This window comes from Bufo bufo, chromosome 4 (assembly GCF_905171765.1).
Source record: "Bufo bufo chromosome 4, aBufBuf1.1, whole genome shotgun sequence".
NCBI classification, from domain to species: Eukaryota; Metazoa; Chordata; class Amphibia; order Anura; family Bufonidae; genus Bufo; species Bufo bufo.
The window spans coordinates 21,167,371-21,192,011 of record NC_053392.1 but is presented as its reverse complement, the minus strand read 5'-3'; the positions used below and the strand labels follow the sequence as shown (position 1 = coordinate 21,192,011).

The window sequence follows — 24,641 nt, the reverse complement described above, 5'->3', positions numbered from 1 at the left end:
ACAAGCCCTGGATGTCCCTGCTAATATCTTCTCTTCCCGACGCATTTCCCCAGGTGGTGTTATCTACGTGGTTCATCAGGGGAAAGAAACTTGCAGCGAGTATGAGATAAACAGTCTCTAAATCATAAGATCTGTTTGTAGATACACAATCTATGTAGACACCAGGATAAAAAGAGCGTAAGATAGTTGTATACGGAAAAATGCCATTCTTGGCTATGCTGGATATACAGGGTTCCAAGCCCATACACTTGCTTGTGTCCCATTTTTTACACAGAATTTAGATATGTATAACAAAGAACAAAAACCAGCAACATAGCTACTGAAAGCACGAGAATGAGATCTGTTCATTGAGACCCAGAGGACCCACGGTTCTGAGACGGTGAATCCACTGGGCCTGCTTACACAGAATGCTTTTGTCCCAGTCCCCTCCTCTTGGCGATTTACGCACCAACTCAATCACCTGAAATCGAAAAACTCCAAAATTACCGAAATGATACTCCCAAACATGTCTTGCTATTGGCTTGTCCTTCCGATTCTTTATGTCATCAATGTGGTCCCCCACCCTCCGACGTAATTCTCTCTTCTTAGTGGACATGGACAGGTGCACAGATATACCACACCCTGAGTTCTACAATTAGCAAAGTTTCTCATAAGATTAAGGTTTTATTTCCAAATAAAGGGACAACAAATACAGTCCTGTCCACACCTGAAAGTTCCACAGGGTTTTCTACTAAGCCACATGTCCGTCTGAGAGGGTGCTTTGTAATAACTGTACTAGTCGGTCCCTAAAGGGACCTATCCAGTAAAAGTTACATTTTAGGGGTTTCCTTTCAGTGATTTCAAGTTCTTTTCATCTGTATTCAGGATCATAATCCCGGACAAGTAGAGAGGATGAGGCAGCTCTTTACCTCAGTGTTGTAAAGTAACTTGTCTTCATGTATGATCAGGACAGGTTTTGTGTGCACTAATGGGACAGCGGCCATTTTGTTTCCCCTGATGATTGCTCACCAGACAAAATGAGCCATTGTAAATAATGAAAGGTATTTGAGAATATATTTATAATAAAGTAATATTTAAGTATTTTAATTTTCTTAATTCCTGGAGAACCTCTTTAAGTATATGGTAGGGGCAGCGTGAGCCCTGGTGATGATGGAATCTGAAGAGTCTTGTTTTTCTCATACATGGTATTGTCTTCTATAACTACCAAATGGTCTAGCAGTTAGGATTCCTGGTTTTCACCCAGGCGGCCCGGGTTTGATTTTTAATATGGGAAGTTGAGTTCTTTTGTTTCTTTCCCTCTAAACCTTCTATTGCATCCTGATATCGGTGACGCCTCGCAGTTTTATCACCATGGTAATACCTCCTATCAGTCCGTTTTGCAAATACCAGTGGTGAGAACAACAGGTTAACTGCAAAATGCAAGCCTTCGATAGCTCAGATGGTAGAGCGGAGGACTGTAGAGGAGTGCAGACATCCTTAGGTCGCTGGTTCGATTCCGGCTCGAAGGACTTCTCTTTTAATCATAATGATTTTTTTGCATATGACCACATAATAATATCTAGACTTCTAGAATAAGTAGATGGGTATGAAATCACAATTTAATTTTGTTTTTTCTATGGAGAATAAATCCTCCCCATTTTCCAAATGCGGCTCTTCTATTCAGGTAATTACGGTACCTCACTTACATATTATCCAGAGCTAAGTTCAGGGACAATGGGGACCTGTGTAACACAGAGTTTACTGCAGTCTATAGCGCCAGCTTTACTGTATATTATATGGGTGATCAAAGGACCACATGTTTAAATCTCCCATGGAGAAAAATAAATAAAAAATTAGGAAACAAGAATTAAACTAAAACAGCCAAAAAAAACAAAAAACAAAACTATGCATAATTGTTATTGACCCGAACCATAATTTGATCACATTTATGATCCCCTATGATGAACATTGTTAGAAATTGCTTTGCTTGGTTCATTCTGCCTCCCAAAAAACACAATAAACAGTTATCAGTCAAACTTACCCCAAAATGGCACCAATACAGAATACAACTCAATCCCTAAAAACAAGCCCCAAACAGCTGTCGACAGACAATAAAAATGCTCTTGGTGTTTGAACAAGGTGAGAAAAAAGTGATTTTCATAGATAAAGGTTCCCTTAAGGCTGGGTTTTTCACTGTTATTAGGTCTTGTCTGTCAAACACTCAGGTGTCACTGCTGTTAAATTTGTCCCACTGTCTTCTCCTTTGGGTGTATTGTGGGGTTGAAAGCTGAGAGTTGGTGACAACTACTACAACCACCATATGTCAGTACAATGACCGTTGTGTGTAGAGACTCTGCTGCTTACATAACATAGTAGAGATATCATGTGACATCAGGTAGTCGTGGCCGAGTGGTTAAGGCGATGGACTAGAAATCCATTGGGGTCTCCCCGCGCAGGTTCAAATCCTGCCGACTACGATAAGGTATTTTTTTTTTACACACAAAACTAAATAAAGGTTTGGTGATTAGGGTTGCCGACTGTCCAGAAATTTCTGAAAAGTCAGTGTAAATAGGTAACTTTTTTCCTGTGTCCTTGAAAGAAAAATAGATGTGTTCATGATGTTTTATTTAACCGCCTCCGGACCGCCTAAAGCAGGATCGCGTTCCGGAGGCGGCTCACTCAGGCAGAGTCACGCATATACGCGTCATCTCGCGAGACGCAAGATTTCCTGTGAACACGCGCACACAGGCGCGCGCGTTCACAGGTACTGCAGGTAAGCGAGAGGATCTGCAGCCTGCCAGCGGCGATCATTCGCTCGCAGGCTGTAGATGTGATTTTTTTAACCCCTAACAGGTATATTAGACGCTGTTTTGATAACAGCGTCTAATATACCTGGTACCTGGTCCTCTGGTGGTCCCTTTTGCTTGGATCGACCACCAGAGGACACAGGCAGCTCTGTAATAAGTAGCACCAAGCACCACTACACTACACCCCCCCTTATCACTTATTAACCCCTTATTAACCCCTGATCACCCCATATAGACTCCCTGATCACCCCCCTGTCATTGATCTTCCCCCTGTAAGGCTCCATTCAAACGTCCGTATGTGTTTTACGGATCCACAGATCCATGGATCGGATCCGCAAAACACATACGGACGTCTGAATGGAGCCTTACAGGGGGGTGATCAATGACAGGGGGGTGATCACCCCATATAGACTCCCTGATCACCCCCCTGTCATTGATCACCCCCCTGTAAGGCTCCATTCAAACGTCCGTATGTGTTTTACGGATCCACGGATCCATGGATCGGATCCGCAAAACACATACGGACGTCTGAATGGAGCCTTACAGGGGGGGTGATCAATGACAGGGGGGTGATCACCCCATATAGACTCCCTGATCACCCCCCTGTCATTAATCATCCCCTGTAAGGCTCCATTGAGACGTTCGTATGTGTTTTACGGATCCACGGATGCATGGATCGGATCCGCAAAACACATACGGACGTCTGAATGGAGCCTTACAGGGGGGGTGATCAATGACAGGGGGGTGATCACCCCATATAGACTCCCTGATCACCGCCCTGTCATTGATCACCCCCCTGTAAGGCTCCAATCAGACTTTTTTTTGGCACAAGTTAGTGGAAATTGATTTTTTTTTTGTTTAGTTTTTTCTTACAAAGTCTCATATTCCACTAACTTGTGACAAAAAATTAAATCTCACATGAACTCACCATACCCCTCACGGAATCCAAATGCGTAAATTTTTTTAGACATTTAGATTCCAGACTTCTTCTCACGCTTTAGGGCCCCTAAAATTCCAGGGCAGTATACATACCCCACATGTGACCCCATTTTGGAAAGAAGACACCCCAAGGTATTTCGTGAGGGGCATGGCGAGTTCATGTAAAATTTTATTTTTTGTCACAAGTTAGTGGAATATGAGACTTTGTAAGAGAAAAAATAAAAAAATAAAAATCATTTTCCGCTAACTTGTTCCAAAAAAAAGAAAAATATTCTAGGAACTCGCCATGCCCCTCACAGAATATCTTGGGGTGTCTTCTTTCCAAAATGGGGTCACTTGTGGGGTACTTATACTGCCTTGGCATTTTAGGGGACCTAAAGTGTGAGAAGTAGTTTGGAATCAAAATGTGTAAAAAAATGCCCTGTGAAATCCTAAAGGTGCTCTTTTGAATATGGGCCCCTATGCCCACCTAGGCTGCAAAAAACTGTCATACATGTGGTATTGCCGTACTCAGGAGAAGTTAGGCAATATGTTTTGTGGTGTCTGTTTACATATACCCCTGCTGGGTTAGAGAAATATCTCTCTAAAAGACAACTTTTCCCATTTGTTTATACAAAGTTGTCATTTGACAGAGATATTTATCTCACCCATCATGGGCATGTGTAAAAAGACACCCCAAAACACATTGCCCAACTTCTCCTGAGTACGGCGATACCACATGTGTGACAGTTTTTTGCAGCCTAGGTGGGCAAAGGGGCCCACATTCCAAAGAGCACCTTTAGGATTTCACAGGGCATTTTTTACACATTTTGATTTCAAACTACTTCTCACGCATTAGGGCCCCTAAAATGCCAGGGCAGTATAACTACCCCACAAGTGACCCCATTTTGGAAAGAAGACACCCCAAGGTATTTCGTGATGGGCATAGTGAGTTCGTGGAAGTTTTTATTTTTTGTCACAAGTTAGTGGAATATGAGACTTTGTAAGAAAAAAATAAAAATAAAAAAAATCATCATTTTCCGCTAACTTGTGACAAAAAATAAAAAGTTCTATGAACTCATTATGCCCATCAGCGAATACCTTAGGGTGTCTACTTTCCGAAATGGGGTCATTTGTGGGGTGTTTTTACTGTCTGGGAATTGTAGAACCTCAGAAAACATGACAGGTGCTCAGAGTCAGAGCTGCTTCAAAAAGCGGAAATTCACATTTTTGTACCATAGTTTGTAAACGCTATAACTTTTACCCAAACCATTTTTTTTTAACCAAACATTTTTTTTATCAAAGACATGTAGAACAATAAATTTAGAGAAAAATTTATATTGAAATGTAGTTTTTTTTGAAAAATTTTACAACTGAAAGTGAAAAATTTAATTTTTTTGCAAAAATTTAGGTAAAGTTCGATTAATAACAAAAAAAGTCAAAATGTCAGCAGCAATGAAATACCAACAAATGAAAGCTCTATTAGTGAGAAGAAAAGGAGGTAAAATCCATTTGGGTGGTAAGTTGCATGACCGAGCAATAAACCGTGAAAGTTGTGTAGTGCAGAATTGTAAAAAGTGGTCTGGTCATTAAGGGTGTTTAAGCTAGGGGAGCTGAGGTGGTTAAGGCTGGTGGTACTTGACTAGAATATTTCAGTGCTAATTATCATTTTTCAGGTCACAGTAAATGCTGGTAATTAGGTGTTATCAGTATATTGAGCTGTAGACATTTATTACTTATAATTTTTATCATTCATTATGGTTTTCCAATATGTCCGTAAAAAAATGTTGGCTATCCGTGATTTTGGGATAAGTTGTCCAGAAAAAAGAAAAATTCTGGACCCTGATGGTGATCCCTGTGTTAAAGAGGACCTTTCACTAGAATAAAACATCTAAACTAACTATACAGACATGGAGAGCGGCACCCAGGGATCTCCCTGCACTTACTGTTATCCCTGGGCGCCGCTCCGTTCTCCCGTTATAGCCTCCGGTATCTTCATAGTTAGGCTCCACCCAGGGGAACCTGCCGGCGTCTCATTCTCCCATGCTGTAGCGCTGGCCAATCGCAGCGCTCAGCTCATAGCCTGAGAGAAAAAAAAGCCTCTCAGGCTATGAGCTGAGCGCTGTGATTGGCCAGCGCTACAGCATGGGAGAATGAGACGCCTAGAGGTTTTCCTGGGTGGAGCCTAACTATGAAGATACCGGAGGCTATACCGGGAGAATGGAGTGGCGCCCAGGTATAACAGTAAGTGCAGGGAGATCCCTGGGCGCCGCTCTACACGTCTGTATAGTTAGTTTAGATGTTTTATTCTAGTGAAAGGTCCTCTTTAAGGAACTGGGTGACCTCAGAGCCAAAGGTTCTTCTAGGTTGAGGTTTGTTGTATCTCTTGGTGTCTGTGCTAGATATAGCCCCATGTTCCTGAATCCTAGCCTGACCAGCTTTACATGGATGGTATAGAACAGTTTCTGAGTGGTCAGTGAATGCAGGATTCTAGAAGACCACCATGATGATTACTTCTGGACACCACTCAGCTCTGTATCTTGCTTCCCAGACACCGTTGGATCTTCACTTTCAAGGACCTCCTCACTCTCTCTGATTGTATTATTCATTGAATAGCTCTGTTATTATGTGTGCAGTGTTATCTGCTTACTTTATGGTGGTATTATTTGTGCACTGTACAGTGTTATTTACATTGTGTGGCATCGCAAAGTATATTTTTAAGTGTATGGTGGAGGCAGCATGAGCCCTGGTGATGATGGAATCTGAAGAGTCTGGTTCTTCTTCTACAGGGTGCTGTGGATACTGCATACGTGTTCCGTGGACACATAGGACGTACCAGTGGTTAGAACAACAGGTTACATGCAGCACGCAAGCCTTTGATAGCTCAGCTGGTAGAGCGGAGGACCGTAGAGGACACATAGGCATCCTTAGGTCGCTGGCTCGAAGGACTTCTCTTGTAACAATATTTATTTTGGATTAGACTACATAATAATTTTTAGAATAAGTAGATGGATATGAAATCATAATTAAATGTTTTTTAAGGAGTAGAGATCCCCCTCCCTTCTTAATGCGGTTCTTCTATTCAGATAATTACGGTGCCTTATACAGAGGAAAATTCTCTTTCTTTGGACACTTTCCTTGTTAGCAGGGCTTGGATTGTTTTGGGAGAAGAGTATGACTTCTATGTCTCCTATAACAGGTTTTTCAGGTCTCCATGTTACCATAGACTATTGTGGGCAATGGAGACCGGAATGTGACCAAGACCTATATTTCCTCCAGTCACATCCAGAGCTGCAGTCTCAATTCAAATGTTATATATCCACAATCCTGCTGTTATGTCACACTCCAGTCACATTCAGAGCTGGAGCCTCTATTCTTATATGATATTACACTCCAGTCACATACAGAGCTGAAATCACAATTCTGCTGTTATATCACACTCCGGTCACAGACAGAGATGCAGTCACAATTCTGCTTTTACATCATGAACTCTTGCAGTCTCACATGTTCTCACTTCCTGTCCCTGTGCATTGAGGGACGTGTCGTTTTCTCTACCTCAGTGGACTGCACATTGTGTAAAGACTACATATCCCACAATGCAGCAGAAGCAGAGCGTGCTCAGTGCACTCCCTGAACCAGCAGGGGGCGGTGCACAGAGTAATGATGAACAGCTGGAGAGGCAGCAAGTAAGTGATGGCAGGAGGAGAGAGCTCAGAGGTGGAGGATGGTATTCTCAAATTATTAGACGATCTGCTGCAGTCAGCATTTCCATCAGGGCTCCTGCCCAATGTACACATTGGCCATCTGCATGAAGATGTCTGCAATTCTTCTCTCCACACTTGGTTGTAGTGACACAGATAGTGTTGAGCGAACTTGTGTTTCAAGTTCGGCGTACAAAGTTCAGGTTATGGTCCGTGGTAACGGAATCCATAAAGGAATTCTTAGATAACCTGTACCTGAACTTTGTACTCCAAGCTTGAAACAGAAGTTCGCTCAACACTAGACACAGACACCCATCATGGCGGCCACGATGAGCATTACCAGGTTTACCGTACTGTCCCTGGTTTTATATCTCATCTTCTATAGAGACACCATGTTTTCCTTTTCCCCCTTGACCTCAAGGTGCTGATGGTCCAGCATGGGGCTTACAGAAAGCTCTGTCTGCCATGGAAACTATTCAGCTCTAGAGATGGCCAGTTCGCAGTGTTCGCCCACAAACACATGCGATCTGCCATCTTAACTGACAAGTCCGGCGAGGCACAGGTAAGTCCTTACCTGTGCCTGTGCACGAGCCGGTCTGAAATGAAATGTTCTTGGAACGGCCTACTCCCGGAGACAGCATTTCATTTCAGACCGGCTCGCACACAGGCACAGGTAAGGACTTACCTGTGCCTCGCCGGACTTGTCAGTTAAGATGGCAGATCGCATGTGTTTGTGGGCGAACACTGAGAACTGGCCATCACTGTTCAGCTCCCAGCAGTTTCATCACGGTGGGGCTGATCAGAGGACAATGGGAGCTCCCCGCCTCCTCCCCTCTCTACTCTCTCCTCACAATCCCCCTCCCTTCTCATCTGTCTTCATACCCCTCCTCCCCCTCTCTACTCTCTCCTCATGTTCCTCTTCCCCCTCCCTACTCTCCTCACATTCCTCCTCCCCCTCTCTACTCTCCTCACATTCCTCCTCCCCCTCTCTAGTCTCCTCACATTCATCCTCTCTCTCTACTCTCCTCACATTCCTCCTCTCTCTCTACTCTCCTCACATTCCTCCTCCCCCTCTCTACTCTCCTCACATTCCTCCTCCCCCTCTCTACTCTCTGCTCACATTCCTCCTCCCCCCTCTACTCTCCTCACATACCTCCTCCCTCTTAAATCTCTCCTCACATTCCTCCTCCCCCTCTACTCTCCTCACATTCCTCCTCCCCCTCTCTACTATCTCCTCACATTCCTCCTCCCCCTCTCTACTCTCCTCACATTCCTCCTCTCTCTCTACTCTCCTAACATTCCTCCTCCCCCTCTCTACTCTCCTCACATTCCTCCTCCCCCTCTCTACTCTCCTCACATTCCTCCTCCCCCTCTCTACTCTCTCCTCACATTCCTCCTCCCCCCTCTACTCTCCTCACATACCTCCTCCCTCTTAAATCTCTCCTCACATTCCTCCTCCCCCTCTACTCTCCTCACATACCTCCTCCCTCTTGAATCTCTCCTCACATTCCTCCTCCCCCTCTCTACTCTCCTCACATTCCTCCTCCCCCTCTCTACTCTCCTCACACTCCTCCTCCCCCTCTCTACTCTCCTCACATTCCTCCTCCCCCTCTCTACTCTCCTCACATTCCTCCTCCCCCTCTCTACTCTCCTCACATTCCTCCTCCCCCTCTCTCCTCTCCTCACATTCCTCCTCCCCCTCTCTCCTCTCATTCCTCCTCCCCCTCTCTACTCTCCTCACATACCTCCTCTCTCTCTAATCTCTCCTCACATTCCTCCTCCCCCTTCCTACTCTCCTCACATTCCTCCTCCCTCTTGAATCTCTCCTCACATTCCTCCTTCCCTTCTCTACTCTCTCCTCACACTCCTCCTCTCTCTCTACTCTCTCCTCACACTCCTCCTCTCTCTCTACTCTCTCCTCACATTCCTCCTCCCCCTCTCTACTCTCCTCACATTCCTCCTCCCCTCTCTACTCTCCTCACACTCCTCCTCCCCCTCTCTTCTCTCCTCACATTCCTCCTCCCCCTCTCTACTCTCCTCACATTCCTCCTCCCCCCTCTCTACTCTGCTCACATTCCTTTTCCCCCTCTCTACTCTCTCCTCACATTCCTCCTCCCCTCTCTATTCTCCTCACATTCCTCCTCCCCCTCTCTACTCTCCTCACATACCTCCTCCCCCTCTCTACTCTCCTCACATTCCTTTTCCCCCTCTCTACTCTCTCCTCACATTCCTCCTCCCCCTCTCTACTCTCCTCACACTCCTCCTCCCCCTCTCTACTCTCCTCACATTCCCCCTCCCCTCTCTACTCTCCTCACACTCCTCCTCCCCCTCTCTACTCTCCTCACATTCCTCCTCCCCCTCTCTACTCTCCTCACACTCCTCCTCCCCCTCTCTACTCTCCTCACACTCCTCCTCCCCCTCTCTACTCTCCTCACATTTCTCCCCCCCCTCTCTACTCTCCTCACATTCCTTCTCCCCCTCTCTACTCTCCTCACATTCCTCCTCCCCCTCTCTACTCTCCTCACATTTCTCTTCCCCCTCTCTACTCTCCTCACACTCCTCCTCCCCCTCTCTACTCTCCCCACATTTCTCTTCCCCCTCTCTACTCTCCTCACACTCCTCCTCCCCTCTCTACTCTCCTCACATTCCTCCTCCCCCTCTCTACTCTCCTCACATTCCTCCTCCCCCTCTCTACTCTCCTCACATTCCTCCTCCCCCTCTCTACTCTCCTCACATTCCTTTTCCCCCTCTCTACTCTCTCCTCACATTCCTCCTCCCCCTCTCTACTCTCCTCACACTCCTCCTCCCCTCTCTACTCTCCTCACATTCCCCCTCCCCTCTCTACTCTCCTCACACTCCTCCTCCCCCTCTCTACTCTCCTCACATTCCTCCTCCCCCTCTCTACTCTCCTCACACTCCTCCTCCCCCTCTCTACTCTCCTCACACTCCTCCTCCCCCTCTCTACTCTCCTCACATTCCTCCTCCCCCTCTCTACTCTCCTCACATTCCTTCTCCCCCTCTCTACTCTCCTCACATTCCTCCTCCCCCTCTCTACTCTCCTCACATTTCTCTTCCCCCTCTCTACTCTCCTCACACTCCTCCTCCCCCTCTCTACTCTCCCCACATTTCTCTTCCCCCTCTCTACTCTCCTCACACTCCTCCTCCCCTCTCTACTCTCCTCACATTCCTCCTCCCCCTCTCTACTCTCCTCACATTCCTCCTCCCCCTCTCTACTCTCCTCACATTCCTCCTCCCCCTCTCTACTCTCCTCACATTCCTCCTCCCCTCTCTACTCTCCTCACATTCCTCCTCCCCCTCTCTACTCTCCTCACACTCCTCCTCCCCCTCTCTACTCTCCTCACACTCCTCCCCCCCTCTCTACTCTCCTCACACTCCTTCTCCCCCTCTCTACTCTCCTCACATTCCTTTTCCCCCTCTCTACTCTCTCCTCACATTCCTCCTCCCCTCTTTACTCTCCTCACATTCCTCCTCCCCCTCTCTACTCTCCTCACATTCCTTCTCCCCCTCTCTACTCTCCTCACATTCCTCCTCCTCCCCTCTACTCTCCTCACCCCCCTCTCTACTCTCCTCACATTCCTCCTCCCCCTCTATACTCTCCTCACACTCCTCCTCCCCCTCTCTACTCTCCTCACACTCCTCCTCCCCCTCTCTCCACACTTGGTTGTAGTGACACAGATAGTGTTGAGCGAACTTGTGTTTCAAGTTCGGCGTACAAAGTTCAGGTTATGGTCCGTGGTAACGGAATCCATAAAGGAATTCTTAGATAACCTGTACCTGAACTTTGTACTCCAAGCTTGAAACAGAAGTTCGCTCAAGACTAGACACAGACACCCATCATGGCGGCCACGATGAGCATTACCAGGTTTACCGTACTGTCCCTGGTTTTATATCTCATCTTCTATAGAGACACCATGTTTTCCTTTTCCCCCTTGACCTCAAGGTGCTGATGGTCCAGCATGGGGCTTACAGAAAGCTCTGTCTGCCATGGAAACTATTCAGCTCTAGAGATGGCCAGTTCGCAGTGTTCGCCCACAAACACATGCGATCTGCCATCTTAACTGACAAGTCCGGCGAGGCACAGGTAAGTCCTTACCTGTGCCTGTGCACGAGCCGGTCTGAAATGAAATGCGGTCTCCGGGAGCAGGCAGTTCCGAGAATGTTCTTGGAACGGCCTACTCCCGGAGACAGCATTTCATTTCAGACCGGCTCGCACACAGGCACAGGTAAGGACTTACCTGTGCCTCGCCGGACTTGTCAGTTAAAGGGTTTCTATCACTTTGTTTCACCTATTTAGCTGTCAGACACTAGCGATCCGCTAGTGTCTGCTTTATCTAACCATCCTAATATAAGAGCTTATTGTCCTGCCGTTTAGCTAAAAAAATAACTTATATAGATATGCAAATGAGCCTCTAGGTGCTATGGGGGCGTGATTAGCACCTAGAGGCTCCGTCTACCTTAACAAACTGCCGCCGCCCAGCGCGTCCCTCCAGCCCGCCCATCTCCAGCTGAAGCGATCCTCTCCGTGCGCGTCTCTGTTCTGCGCATGCGCAGTGAATGTCTGATCGCTTCCCTGCTCAGACATCTCCACTGCGCCTGTTCCTCGGAGCACTATGACGTCATCGGCGCAGGCGCAGTGGAGATGTCTGAGCAGGGAAGCGATCAGACATTCACTGCGCATGCGCCGAATACGAGGAGCATCGCATTCCGGAGGAGATGGGCGGGCTGGAGGGACGCGCTGGGCGGCGGCAGTTTGTTAAGGTAGACGGAGCCTCTAGGTGCTAATCACGCCCCCATAGCACCTAGAGGCTCATTTGCATATCTATATAAGTTATTTTTTTAGCTAAACGGCAGGACAATAAGCTCTTATATTAGGATGGTTAGATAAAGCAGACACTAGCGGATCGCTAGTGTCTGACAGCTAAATAGGTGAAACGAAGTGATAGAAACCCTTTAAGATGGCAGATCGCATGTGTTTGTGGGCGAACACTGAGAACTGGCCATCACTGTTCAGCTCCCTGCAGTTTCATCACGGTGGGGCTGATCAGAGGACAATGGGAGCTCCCCGCCTCCTCCCCTCTCTACTCTCTCCTCACAATCCCCCTCCCTTCTCATCTGTCTTCATACCCCTCCTCCCCCTCTCTACTCTCTCCTCATGTTCCTCTTCCCCCTCCCTACTCTCCTCACATTCCTCCTCCCCCTCTCTACTCTCCTCACATTCCTCCTCCCCCTCTCTAGTCTCCTCACATTCATCCTCTCTCTCTACTCTCCTCACATTCCTCCTCTCTCTCTACTCTCCTCACATTCCTCCTCCCCCTCTCTACTCTCCTCACATTCCTCCTCCCCCTCTCTACTCTCTGCTCACATTCCTCCTCCCCCCTCTACTCTCCTCACATACCTCCTCCCTCTTAAATCTCTCCTCACATTCCTCCTCCCCCTCTACTCTCCTCACATTCCTCCTCCCCCTCTCTACTATCTCCTCACATTCCTCCTCCCCCTCTCTACTCTCCTCACATTCCTCCTCTCTCTCTACTCTCCTAACATTCCTCCTCCCCCTCTCTACTCTCCTCACATTCCTCCTCCCCCTCTCTACTCTCCTCACATTCCTCCTCCCCCTCTCTACTCTCTCCTCACATTCCTCCTCCCCCCTCTACTCTCCTCACATACCTCCTCCCTCTTAAATCTCTCCTCACATTCCTCCTCCCCCTCTACTCTCCTCACATACCTCCTCCCTCTTGAATCTCTCCTCACATTCCTCCTCCCCCTCTCTACTCTCCTCACATTCCTCCTCCCCCTCTCTACTCTCCTCACACTCCTCCTCCCCCTCTCTACTCTCCTCACATTCCTCCTCCCCCTCTCTACTCTCCTCACATTCCTCCTCCCCCTCTCTACTCTCCTCACATTCCTCCTCCCCCTCTCTCCTCTCCTCACATTCCTCCTCCCCCTCTCTCCTCTCATTCCTCCTCCCCCTCTCTACTCTCCTCACATACCTCCTCTCTCTCTAATCTCTCCTCACATTCCTCCTCCCCCTTCCTACTCTCCTCACATTCCTCCTCCCTCTTGAATCTCTCCTCACATTCCTCCTTCCCTTCTCTACTCTCTCCTCACACTCCTCCTCTCTCTCTACTCTCTCCTCACACTCCTCCTCTCTCTCTACTCTCTCCTCACATTCCTCCTCCCCCTCTCTACTCTCCTCACATTCCTCCTCCCCTCTCTACTCTCCTCACACTCCTCCTCCCCCTCTCTACTCTCCTCACATTCCTCCTCCCCCTCTCTACTCTCCTCACATTCCTCCTCCCCCCTCTCTACTCTGCTCACATTCCTTTTCCCCCTCTCTACTCTCTCCTCACATTCCTCCTCCCCTCTCTATTCTCCTCACATTCCTCCTCCCCCTCTCTACTCTCCTCACATACCTCCTCCCCCTCTCTACTCTCCTCACATTCCTTTTCCCCCTCTCTACTCTCTCCTCACATTCCTCCTCCCCCTCTCTACTCTCCTCACACTCCTCCTCCCCCTCTCTACTCTCCTCACATTCCCCCTCCCCTCTCTACTCTCCTCACACTCCTCCTCCCCCTCTCTACTCTCCTCACATTCCTCCTCCCCCTCTCTACTCTCCTCACACTCCTCCTCCCCCTCTCTACTCTCCTCACACTCCTCCTCCCCCTCTCTACTCTCCTCACATTTCTCCTCCCCCTCTCTACTCTCCTCACATTCCTTCTCCCCCTCTCTACTCTCCTCACATTCCTCCTCCCCCTCTCTACTCTCCTCACATTTCTCTTCCCCCTCTCTACTCTCCTCACACTCCTCCTCCCCCTCTCTACTCTCCCCACATTTCTCTTCCCCCTCTCTACTCTCCTCACACTCCTCCTCCCCTCTCTACTCTCCTCACATTCCTCCTCCCCCTCTCTACTCTCCTCACATTCCTCCTCCCCCTCTCTACTCTCCTCACATTCCTCCTCCCCCTCTCTACTCTCCTCACATTCCTTTTCCCCCTCTCTACTCTCTCCTCACATTCCTCCTCCCCCTCTCTACTCTCCTCACACTCCTCCTCCCCCTCTCTACTCTCCTCACATTCCCCCTCCCCTCTCTACTCTCCTCACACTCCTCCTCCCCCTCTCTACTCTCCTCACATTCCTCCTCCCCCTCTCTACTCTCCTCACACTCCTCCTCCCCCTCTCTACTCTCCTCACACTCCTCCTCCCCCTCTCTACTCTCCTCACATTCCTCCTCCCCCTCTCTACTCTCCTCACATTCCTTCTCCCCCTCTCTACTCTCCTCACATTCCTCCTCCCCCTCTCTACTCTCCTCACATTTCTCTTCCCCCTCTCTACTCTCCTCACACTCCTCCTCCCCCTCTCTACTCTCCCCACATTTCTCTTCCCCCTCTCTACTCTCCTCACACTCCTCCTCCCCTCTCTACTCTCCTCACATTCCTCCTCCCCCTCTCTACTCTCCTCACATTCCTCCTCCCCCTCTCTACTCTCCTCACATTCCTCCTCCCCCTCTCTACTCTCCTCACATTCCTCCTCCCCTCTCTACTCTCCTCACATTCCTCCTCCCCCTCTCTACTCTCCTCACACTCCTCCTCCCCCTCTCTACTCTCCTCACACTCCTCCCCCCCTCTCTACTCTCCTCACACTCCTTCTCCCCCTCTCTACTCTCCTCACATTCCTTTTCCCCCTCTCTACTCTCTCCTCACATTCCTCCTCCCCTCTTTACTCTCCTCACATTCCTCCTCCCCCTCTCTACTCTCCTCACATTCCTTCTCCCCCTCTCTACTCTCCTCACATTCCTCCTCCTCCCCTCTACTCTCCTCACCCCCCTCTCTACTCTCCTCACATTCCTCCTCCCCCTCTATACTCTCCTCACACTCCTCCTCCCCCTCTCTACTCTCCTCACACTCCTCCTCCCCCTCTATACTCTCCTCACACTCCTCCTCCCCCTCTCTACTCTCCTCACACTCCTCCTCCCCCTCTATACTCTCCTCACACTCCTCCTCCCCCTCTCTACTCTCCTCACACTCCTCCTCCCCCTCTCTACTCTCCTCACATTCCTCCTCCCCCTCTCTACTCTCCTCACATTCCTCCTCCCCCTCTCTACTCTCCTCACTTTCCTCCTCCCCCTCTCTACTCTCCTCACATTCCTCCTCCCCCTCTCTACTCTCCTCACTTTCCTCCTCCCCCTCTATACTCTCCTCACACTCCTCCTCCCCTCTCTGCTCTCTCCTCACACTCCTCCTCCCCTCTCTGCTCTCTCCTCACACTTCTCCTCCCCCTCTATACTCTCCTCCCACTCCTCCTCCCCCTCTCTACTCTCCTCACACTCCTCCTCCCCCTCTCTACTCTCCTCACATTCCTCCTCCCCCTCTCTACTCTCCTCACATTCCTCCTCCCCCTCTCTACTCTCTACTCTCCTCACATTCCTCCTCCCCCTCTCTACTCTCCTCACATTCCTCCTCCCCCTCTCTACTCTCCTCACTTTCCTCCTCCCCCTCTCTACTCTCCTCACATTCCTCCTCCCCCTCTCTACTCTCCTCACATTCCTCCTCCCCCTCTCTACTCTCCTCACACTCCTCCTCCCCCTCTCTACTCTCCTCACATTTCTCCTCCCCCTCTCTACTCTCCTCACACTCCTCCTCTCTACTCTCCTCACATTCCTCCTCCCCCTCTCTACTCTCCTCACACTCCTCCTCCCCCTCTCTACTCTCCTCACATTCCTCCTCCCCCTCTCTACTCTCCTCACACTCCTCCTCTCTACTCTCCTCACATTCCTCCTCCCCCTCTCTACTCTCCTCATACTCCTCCTCCCCCTCTCTACTCTCCTCACATTCCTCCTCCCCCTCTCTACTCTCCTCACATTCCTCCTCCCCCTCTCTACTCTCCTCACACTCCTCCTTCTCCTCTCTACTCTCCTCACATTCCTCCTCCCCCTCTCTTCTCTCTCCTCACATTCCTCCTCCCCTCTCTACTCTCCTCACATTCCTCCTCCCCCTCTCTACTCTCCTCACACTCCTCCTCCCTCTGTACTCTTTTCACATTCCTCCTCCCCCTCTCTACTCTCCTCACATTCCTCCTCCCCCTCTCTTCTCTCCTCACACTCCTCCTCCCCCTCTCTACTCTCCTCACACTCCTCCTCCCCCTCTCTACTCTCCTCACATTCCTCCTCCTCCTCTCTACTCTCCTCACATTCCTCCTCCCCCTCTCTACTCTCCTCACACTCCTCCTCCCCCTCTCTACTCTCCTCACACTCCTCCTCCCCTTCTGTACTCTCTGTTCACACTCCCCATCTCTTCTCATCTCCTTTCTCTTGATTGTATAATATCTGTATTCACATTACAAGTATGCACTGACAATGTAAATGATAAGAAGGCACCTCGTCTGTGATCACAGAGTTATTATTCATATAATATAGTATATAACCTCTCTCCCTTATGCAGAAAATGATCCATTAGGCCCCAGGTGCAATCACTACCTCCATACACCCTATAGCTGTGTCCCTCATAGGAATGCATTACCTTTATGTGGTCCTGAGAATCTGATTTATTATTTATTTTGTCCTATTTTCAATGTTTTACCTTCCTCGCATAGTTTTTCAGTTGTACTTTAAATTATCAAGGAAAAGGCGGGGAAAAAAAATTCTACTTCCCATACCGGGAGTCGAACCCGGGCCGCCTGGGTGAAAACCAGGAATCCTAACCGCTAGACCATATGGGAGAGGTGTGACACATGTGCTGTCTGCAGCCTTACAACAGTGCAAATGCTGTATAAGTTGCTGAACCATTAACTATTTCCCTGCCTGCTGTTAAGTGGAGCTGTAGGATGTGTCCCTGGGATGAAGGTGGTGACTAATCTAACTGCACAGAGAAACCTTATCTTCCTAATAGACATTCCACCTAAAAACTAAAAGTCGTTACTCTGAATCACCAAAGGACATTCTACACAGTGAAATCTTAATTTTCTCAGTATTTAGGTTTTAGCTGCGCAAAGGAGAAAATATAATCAAAAATGTCCTTCGAACCGGAATCGAACCAGTGACCTAAGGATGTCTGCATTTCCTCTACAGTCCTCCGCTCTACCATCTGAGCTATCGAAGGTGCTGGTTGTGGTGATCTCTACAGGGGATTAACTACATAATGAGACAGAGTGCCTCCAATGATAGGAGCTAAAAGTAAATGATGGGTGTGGTAATCTAGAGCTCTCCGACTGCGAAGGTTATCAGGAGGTGGAGACCAGAGTTGTCAGTGACTTGGCGTTAAACTAAACAGGACAACTCCACTTGATCACTACGGGAAGGGGGGGGGGGGGTTGCAATCTGTTTTAGTGTGTATTATAACGCGACTCAAGTAGTCACCAGACTGTGAGGGGCACATTTGTTTTAGACTTTAGTCTTTTTTTCTTTTGTCTCTTTTAGTACTGAAAGTTCGCCTGTTTTGGAGGCATTTGCGCCTCATTTCCCTGTTTTGATTTTTCAGACTAAGGGCTCATGCACGCGACAGTTGTATTCTTTGCGGATCGGATGCAGACCCATTCACTTCAAAGGGGCCACGAAAGATGCGGACAGAACGTGGTATGTCCGTTTCACGGCCGAGCAAAAAAGATAGAACATGTCATTTTTGTTCGTTTTGCAGGAAAGGACAGTCCGTTCTGCGAAATGCAGAAAGCACACGTCCGGTATCCGCGTTCTGCGGATCTGCAATTTGCGGACTGCAAAAACAACGTCCGTGAGCCCTTACTCAGAAGTTTTCAAACTTTTACGCCAAGATGATGCTTTTGTAAGCGTACATGAGAATACATGTGTACCTGTGCATATGCTGGAGGAGAATGAAGATACAGGAAGTGTAGTACACAGAAGAAGGGGTGGAGCAAGTAAAATAAATGAGTCACAGATATCACGAGCAAGAAAAACAAGTGCATTACCAAAAACGGCCACTAGATCTGAGCATATAACCAAATATAGAATATCATATGAATTAAACTATATAGATTTTACTGCGTAGCAGCACAGCTGTATTACACCTACTAATTTTTCAGAGAATAATCGCTAACAAACTGTCATGCCCTGCTCAGGCTATGTGCGGAGGTCTGCCAGATTAGCAGCACGTGTGTAGCCTTTTGTTTTGTTTTGCAGTTGAGCTAGATCTGCCTCCCTTCAGGTGCACTGGGTGGGGTCGTTGGTTTAAGTTTAAATTACACCCACTTCCAGTGTCCTGTGGGGGTTATAGCTTCTGTCTGGCTCTGTGAATGGAAGAAGGATTTGCTGTTCCTGCTCTGAAAAGATAAGTTGGTTTTTGTTTTATTGTGGTTGGCTGTCTAGGCTGTTAGAGAGACGCCTGCCCCATCCAGGTTCTGAGGGAGCAGGCTGCCTCTATCCCCCTTTCACCATCTTAGGGATTCTAGGGAATTTTCAGCCCAGGCACGAGGACACGTTATTCCCATCTTCAGGGTCTGAACGTGGGCATATGTTCTTCAGGATTGCTCAGTGAGGGCATCATTTAGGATGTAAAGCAAGGTAGAACTATCTGCTTGAGGTCTACTATGTGGACATACGTTTGGTAACTATACGTAGAGAAGCTGACCACAGAGCATCCTTTTCGAATGACTGGAGACTCTAGCTCAAAAGAAGACACATCACTCCAGCCTTCGACCAAAATCAAACTTGTGGAAGCTCAGAACAAGGAAAGGATGTTGGGGCATGTTTATCATGTGAGTACAGTTTCGCACCTGTTTCAGGTTTAAAGTTTCAGTTTCTCCTATTTATCGCGTGTTTCTGTCGTGTTGATAAATCCGTTTGTTGCCTTTCTTTTGCAATTGTTTTAAGGTTGTATTTACGGTCGTATTTTCTTGGTCTTGGTCTGTTGTGGCTTTGAAAGTTGCTCATCTAAAGCTTTGGAAAGCAGCAGTTTTCCTCGAAAAGCCGCAAATATGTCATCCAATAGTCGCACAATAAACTAACAAAGTCGCAGACACCGCCGGTACATGTCTTTTGTATAAAATTTCTGCCAAAAGGTGGCACTAATATAAGGGACACAATGTGGCATAACTACTGAAGGGGGGCACAATGTGGGCATTACTGCCAAAAAGGGGGCATATTTTGGGCATATCTACTGAAAGGGGGTACACAATGTGGGCATGACTACTAAAAAATGAGGGCACAAGGTGGACATGTCGACTGAACAGGGGCACAATGTGGCATTATTACTGAAGGGGGCATAATGTGGGCACAACTACTCAAAAGGGGTCACAATGTGGGCATGATGACTGAAAGGGGGGCACAATGTGGGCATAACAACTGAAAGGGGGCACAATGTGGGCATAACAACTGAAAGGGGGCACAATGTGGGCATAACAACTGAAAGGGGGCACAATGTGGGCATAACAACTGAAAGGGGGCACAATGTGGGCATAAAAAACTGAAAGGGGCGCATAATGTGGACATTACTACTGAAATGAGGCACAGTGTGGGCATATCTACTGAAAAAGGAGCAAAATATAGGCATAACTACTGAAAAGAGTGTACAATGTGGGCATAACTACTGAACGGGGCGCATAATGTGGACATTATTACTGAAAGGGAGGAACAATGTGGGCATCACTACTGTGAGGGGGCAAAATGTAGATATAACTAATATGTAAGGGGACTGAGCCAGATTGGGCATGTATACATGAGCACTGAACAGAGTTAGAGGCTAAGTATTATAAAATTTGCCATGGTGCATTACGTTGCTATTGCCAGTCCTTGCCATATTCAAAGGTTGGGAGGTATAGAATGGCGTTTGTTTAGGAAAAAATAAAACCTGTTAATATGGGGTTTTTAGTAGTAAAAAAAATTATGTCTGAGAAAATTTGAGTTTGAAGGAACCTAAAAGTTTTCTCACCTGGATTGCTTACCCCATGAGGATCATAGCCCCACACAGTATCTAGTATAACACCCTCAGCCCCACACAGTATATAGTATAACACCCCCAGCCCCACACAGTATATAGTATAACACCCTCAGCCCCCACACTGTATATAGTATAACACCCTCAGCCCCACACTGTATATAGTATAACACCCTCAGCCCCACACAGTATATAGTATAACACCCTCAGCCCCACACTGTATATAGTATAACACACCCAGCCCCACACTGTATATAGTATAACACACCCAGCCCCACACTGTATATAGTATAACACCTCCAGCCCACACACTGTATATAGTATAACACCCTCAGCCCCACACTGTATATACACTGCTCAAAAAATAAAGGGAACACAAAAATAACACATCCTAGATCTGAAATAATTAAATATTCTTCTGAAATACTTTGTTCTTTACATAGTTGAATGTGCTGACAACAAAATCACACAAAAATAAAGAAATGGAAATCTATTTTTTCAACCCATGGAGGTCTGGATTTGGAGTCACACTCAAAATTAAAGTGGAAAAACACACTACAGGCTGATCCAACTTTGATGTAATGTCCTTAAAACAAGTCAAAATGAGGCTCAGTAGTGTGTGTGGCCTCCACGTGCCTGTATGACCTCCCTACAACGCCTGTGCATGCTCCTGATGAGGTGGCGGACGGTCTCCAGAGGGATCTCCTCCCAGACCTGGACTAAAGCATCTGCCAACTCCTGGACAGTCTGTGGTGCAACGTGACGTTGGTGGATAGAGCGAGACATGATGTCCCAGATGTGCTCAATTGGATTCAGGTCTGGGGAACGGGCGGGCCAGTCCATAGCATCAATGCCTTCATCTTGCAGGAACTGCTGACACACTCCAGCCACATAAGGTCTAGCATTGTCTTGCATTAGGAGGAACCCAGGGCCAACCGCACCAGCATATGGTCTCACAAGGGGTCTGAGGATCTCATCTCGGTACCTAATGGCAGTCAGGCTACCTCTGGCGAGCACATGGAGGGCTGTGTGGCCCTCCAAAGAAATTCCACCCCACACCATTACTGACCCAATGCCAAACCGGTCATGCTGGAGGATGTTGCAGGCAGCAGAACGTTCTCCACGGCATCTCAAGACTCTGTCACGTCTGTCACATGTGCTCAGTGTGAACATGCTTTCATCTGTGAAGAGCACAGGGCGCCAGTGGCGAATTTGCCAATCTTGGTGTTCTCTGGCAAATGCCAAACGTCCTGCACGGTGTTGGGCTGTAAGCACAACCCCCACCTGTGGACGTCAGGCCCTCATATCACCCTCATGGAGTCTGTTTCTGACCGTTTGAGCAGACATATGCACATTTGTGGCCTGCTGGAGGTCATTTTGCAGGGCTCTGGCAGTGCTCCTCCTGTTCCTCCTTGCACAAAGGCGGAGGTAGCGGTCCTGCTGCTGGGTTGTTGCCCTCCTACGGCCTCCTCCACGTCTCCTGATGTACTGGCCTGTCTCCTGGTAGCGCCTCCATGCTCTGGACACTACGCTGACAGACACAGCAAACCTTCTTGCCACAGCTCGCATTGATGTGCCATCCTGGATAAGCTGCACTACCTGAGCCACTTGTGTGGGTTGTAGACTCCGTCTCATGCTACCACTAGAGTGAAAGCACCGCCAGCATTCAAAAGTGACCAAAACATCAGCCAGGAAGCATAGGAACTGAGATGTTGTCTGTTGTCACCACCTGCAGAACCACTCCTTTATTGGCGGTGTCTTGCTAATTGCCTATAATTTCCACCTGTTGTCTATCCCATTTGAACAACAGCATGTGAAATTGATTGTCACTCAGTGTTGCTTCCTAAGTGGACAGTTTGATTTCACAGAAGTGTGATTGACTTGGAGTTACATTGTGTTGTTTAAGTGTTCCCTTTATTTTTTTGAGCAGTGTAGTATAACACACCCAGCCCCACACTGTATATAGTATATGTAACGGAACGCCTAGCACCCCGACCGGGTACCTCCGTCAATAGATGCTCCTAGTGCTCCCAGAGGACTCCAAGCAGTCCACTTGACACCGTCAGCACTGCAGACCCCACGAACCGCCGAAGCTTGGTGGAGGTCTCGCCGTCTCCTACCCACCCTGGACCTACGACAAGGCTCCAGGCTCCAGTGGGTGAACCTCTCCTAAATCCAGAGACAGGAACCAGGAGCAAGCTCTTACAAGAGCTTGTACTCAGGGGAGTATTGTGATATAGCAATCCCCAAGAGTGTAGTTATTCCATCCCCCAAACATGAGCCAAGACTTCATGAAGGTATAAAACAGGAACTCTCTTTATTTTAACACACAAGCATTTTATACACATCTTCCAACAAAGTTACCACCCCAGGGTTTTGTAAAAACAGCCAATAACCACGTACAATACACCCAGACACTCCCACACAAAATCCTCCCCTCTGTCCGTGATGGAATTACCTCACACTGGGTTGATGCAATCATCACAGACAGACGAATACACAATATCCTCTGTCCTGGAGACAACCGAGAAGTAATTCAATTATCTCTCAGGACAAAGGACATCGCCAATACACACAGAGAGACAATGGAACAGACATCACTTACTCAAACATACAATGTCCCACCCTTTACATTACACATAGACATTAAACACATTCCCAGACAGCTCAAGTCTGAGTGCATATTATTAGGTGAATGGCACTCAGACAACATGAATACAATAAAATGAGCTAACTGGGTACCCTCACATAACATACAATACAATTACACAGACAGATGGTTCTGTCACACATCTCAAAACCCCACATGTCCCCATATGGCTTGGATCTGAGCGCTCAGATGCCACAAACACAGTCAAATCGCCATGGGGTTTAAGTTTTGCATGGGCTGATGAGAGGGCCCATAATCCTGGGGCAAGAGGCTAGTACCCAGTCCCCTCCAAAACCCAGTGGCGAGGTTGGTTTCGACACAGTATAACACACCCAGCCCCACACTGTATATAGTATAACACCTCCAGCCCCACACTGTATATAGTATAACACCCTCAGCCCCACACTGTATATGGTATAACACCCCCAGCCCCACACTGTATATACAGTCCTGATTAGTGTTGAGCAAACTTCTGTTTTAAGTTCGGCGTCTAAAGTTCAGCTTCCGGTTAGCGGAGAATCCCGATATGGATTCCGAATTCCGTTGTGGTCCGTGGTAGCGGAATCAATAATGGCCAATTATTGATTCCGCTACCACGGACCACAACGGAATTACGAATCCATATCGGGATTCTCCGCTAACCGGAAGCCGAACTTTAGACGCCGAACTTAAAACAGAAGTTCGCTCAACACTAGTCCTGATCAAAAGTTTAAGACCACTTGAAAAATGGCAAAAAATCATATTTAGCATGGCTGGATCTTAACAAGGTTCCAAGTAGAGCTTCAACATGCAACAAGAAGAAATGAGAGTGAGACAAAAAAAATTTTGAGCATTCATTTTAATGAAAATAACGATTAAACTGAAACAGGCTGTTTTTCAGCTGATCCAAAGTTTAGGACCACATGCCTTTAAAAGGCCAAATCTGTGCAAAGATGTGGATTCATTGTCATGTTCTGTCAGGTAGTCACACGTTGTGATGGCAAAGGCAACAAAAACTCTCCCTTTTTGAACGTGGTCGGGTTGTTGAACTGCATAAGCAGGGTATCTCACAGCGCGCCATCGCTGTTGAGGTGGGACGCAATAAGACAGTCATTTGGAATTTCTTAAATGATCCTGAGGGTTATGGAACAAAAAAGTCAAGTGGAAGACCCAAAAAAATTTCAGCAGCACTGAGCCGGAGGATCCAATTGGCTGTCCGTCAAGACACTGGATGATCCTCGACCCAAATTAAGGCCCTTACTGGTGCTGACTGCAGCCCCATAACCATCAGACGGCATCTGAGACTGAAGGGCTTCAAAAACAAAAAAAAGTCTTCAAAGACCTCGTCTCCTTGAACGCCACAGAACTGCTCGTTTGGACTTTGCAAGAGAGCACCAAACCTGGGACATTCAAAGGTGGAAGAAAGTTTTATTCTCTGATGAGAATTTTTTTTAACCTTGATGGTTCTGATGGTTTCCAACGTTACTGGCATGACAAGCAGATCCCACCTGAGATGTTTTCTACGCGCCACAGTGGAGGGGGCACCATAATGGTCTGGGGTGCTTTTTCCTTCAGTGGAACAATGAAGCTTCAGGAAGTGCAGGGGCGTCAAACGGCCGCTGGCTATGTCCAGATGTTGCAGAGAGCATTCCTCATGACTGAGGGCCCTCGTCTGTGTGGTAACGACTGGGTTTTTCAACAGGACAACG

General features: G+C 47.9%; 4 non-coding genes across 4 annotated transcripts; 2 read left to right on the top strand and 2 right to left on the bottom strand.

Annotated features, from left to right (window-relative positions):
• The first annotated feature begins 1,423 nt into the window (after positions 1-1,423).
• Positions 1,424-1,508, top strand: TRNAY-GUA. The gene is given in 2 exon segments: positions 1,424-1,460; positions 1,473-1,508. It is a non-coding gene; the product is annotated as a tRNA-Tyr (tRNA).
• An 866-nt stretch (positions 1,509-2,374) lies between these two features.
• TRNAS-AGA lies at positions 2,375-2,456 on the top strand. Its single transcript has one exon. It is a non-coding gene; the product is annotated as a tRNA-Ser (tRNA).
• Positions 2,457-17,064: 14,608 nt separating this feature from the next.
• Positions 17,065-17,136, bottom strand: TRNAE-UUC. The gene has a single exon. It is a non-coding gene; the product is annotated as a tRNA-Glu (tRNA).
• Positions 17,137-17,430: 294 nt separating this feature from the next.
• TRNAY-GUA lies at positions 17,431-17,516 on the bottom strand. The gene is given in 2 exon segments: positions 17,431-17,466; positions 17,480-17,516. It is a non-coding gene; the product is annotated as a tRNA-Tyr (tRNA).
• Between the last annotated feature and the right edge of the window lie 7,125 nt (positions 17,517-24,641).